Source organism: Ranitomeya variabilis, chromosome 2, assembly GCF_051348905.1.
Source record: "Ranitomeya variabilis isolate aRanVar5 chromosome 2, aRanVar5.hap1, whole genome shotgun sequence".
In the NCBI taxonomy this organism is placed as follows: domain Eukaryota; kingdom Metazoa; phylum Chordata; class Amphibia; order Anura; family Dendrobatidae; genus Ranitomeya; species Ranitomeya variabilis.
Genome location: NC_135233.1, coordinates 168,662,173 through 168,665,142, shown reverse-complemented (window position 1 = coordinate 168,665,142; position 2,970 = coordinate 168,662,173).

Below are 2,970 nucleotides of genomic sequence, written 5' to 3'. Positions count from 1 at the left end.
GTGTACTTTTGCCTTGAGTGCTACTTTTTGTACTATCCTCGGATTTTTGTGATATTCCCTTGTTTATTTTAATTTTATTTTTGTCTCTGTAATAAATCAATAAATTTTATATTATATATTCACTCTTTGGCTGTTGCCTCTATATCTCCCATAATTGATGGGGGGTGTTGATTAGTGATTATAGGTGTGGGGGATGTTGCCTCATAGTTTGGATTTTTGTTATGTATATAGTATATACAGTGCAGACGTTTCGGTCATTTAATGACCTTCATCTGTGTACTATATTGAGATATAAACAAAAAAATTAAGGTAATTAAAAGAAGTGTGCATCCAATATTGTAATACATCATGACATGATAATATCATAAGGGAGGTTATTCCAACATTAAATCATTAAATCTCCATAAGTGGACTCTCCTGTAAAGGTGGGGAAGAAAAGCCCAAAGATGAAAAGTCAATGCCCATTACAAGGAGTGACTCAAGTCAGGGCAATATAAATGGTATTATGATTCCTCAGTAGTACATACCGATATCTTATCTTTGAACATATTTACATCAGTATTATGCAAAAAAAAAATTAATGCAAGTTGTAGTCTAACATGAGAGGTTTTCAAGATGGATGATCATATGGTGGATTATTCCATAACAAAATATAAAGTATATGCAGTGGTTGATTTTTACTTTGTTTCTAAAGTATGCTGCCAAAGTAGTGAATATGTATAAAAATACTTATAAAAGATGTGGATCCACCTAAGGCATAAAAGAAAAAGTACTAAGGAGAATAGTTGCTATTCGTGGCAGTAAATCAGGTATCCACCGTTGAGTTAAGGTTTATCTGCAATATGATAAAGTACTCATAAAGCACTATAGGTAAACGGTGGTGATAAAGTGGTGTTCCTTTAGAAAAAGAGTTGCCTATCCGTGCGCTGTGTGTTCGAATGTTACCCAGACATGGTGTCCACCACTGGTTGGGAGAGCCTGTGGATGTGGCACTGGGTGAAAAAAGGTGGGGGTGGGACTGTTCGCAGCGTGTGGTCCAATCAGAAAGGTCCGGAGACTGGTAGTGACGTAGACGGATGTGATGTCCCGGTCTGCGGCGAGGACCAGAAGTGCCTGGCGCCTGCGTTCCACCTGTATAGAGACGGGGATGGATGCGTTCCAAAACCAGAAATTGGTGCATTCCAAAATCAAGGGGAGGTGTAAACAGCAGTAATTGAACATACGTTCCATTGTAGTGGGTGTATATTAACCCTGTGGTGGTCTATTCTGAAGATTAGAGCAGGACGAAAAGGGATATCTATCTGGAAGTCAAACAGGAAGGTTGGGAAAGGGAAGGTCCGAGGGGGTAGATCATGTGGCAGGGATTTGCATGATGACACTCTGTATAGACATCTCTGTAACAAGGATAATTAAAGTTAGTATCATGACATTATAAGAAACTATTTAAGTGGTGGCTAATTGTTAACTCTTACCATGAAATTTGACATATATGTGTGTAAGCATGTGAAACACCACGCATTTAAACTGCAATATATTACTCATATAAAAATAAATGGAACATGATGTTGTTATGTTGCACGAGATGTGAGACAGTGACCCCTGATACAGCTAGAGGACGCTGTTTGTTCTCCCCAGGATGCGCACAGAGGTTTAGTGAGGCCATGAGGGGGTGTTACAGTCACTGGTGTGGCTGTGATTACAATTGTTAAAAGCCCTGTAGTATAGAGAGGTTTTAGATTTGAGTCTGAGGAGTCTCAGGTGTGTCAGGGCCAGAGTGAAGCCTGACAACCCACAGCATACACAGTGGTGCTGCTGTCCATGATGACTGTTCATGGATGTGGACAGGTCTTTTGCCCGGAGGTGAACCGGAGGTAGACTGTCCTGTGCCCGAAGGACGGACCAGCGTGTGTCACAGCTGCAGGCAGGAGGATGTCAAGGTCTGTGTACGGCTGTGACTAGAGACTGTGATACAGCAGTGCAGGAAACCCACGGAACTAGTCAGAGGAGGACTAGCGTGTGTAGTGACTGCAATCTAAAGGATGCTGTTATGAACTGGTGTGAACTGAACACTGAAGTTATGTGGATTTAAGTTATATGCTTGGAACCTTTTCTGTGTGAAGATAATGCATTAAAGAGACTTTTATGTTTGAACTTTGTGGGTCACTGCCTCTTCACTGCTACCGGTGCCTTACAGAGTATATAAGCATGTGAAGCATTGATAAGGGTGGTGCTATAGTGGTGATGAACCGATCGGATTATATCCAAGAGATACAGCGACAATTGGATGACAACACCCCACAGCAATGGGGGATGAGGATGGTCTGATATGACCCTTTGCCAAACTTTCAACGACATAGTCCTTCGTGGCCTGCCTCTCTGGACCAGATTATATAGTCCACTCTTTGGCAGCTTGGCCCCAGGGACAAGATTTACGGCTCAGTCATAAGTACGATGTACTGTGGATGATCTAACTAACTTGCTAGTGCCTAGTGACCCGGGTGTCTTCATGGGAATGATCAGACCCCGAACAGAGTGCAGAGGGGGCTCCCTCTTTTGATGGGCCGTTATTGCATTTTAATGCAATGTGGCGACCAAAAGAAGTAATTCTGGCATTTTGACCTTTTTTCTCGCTACTCCATTTAGCGATCAGGTTAATCCTTTTTTTATTGATAGATCGGGCAATTCTGAATGCGGCAATACTAAATATACTGTACCTTGATTGCCTTATCCCGGTGGCTCGCTGGGTAGACTCTGACAAGGCAGATCTTCGAGCAGGATCTCCCTGCTACAAGTTCTTTACAGATCTTTGTACACTGAGAAGTGACTACAAGAGTGTCTATGTCAGTGCCCATCGGCCTTTCGTCACACTCTTCTACTTGCGACGATACCCCTGAGGGTGGTCCAGGGTGCAAGGCTATGTTGTGCTCCACGCTACCACAATCTTCTGTTTTCACACTGGTTTCATAGTTC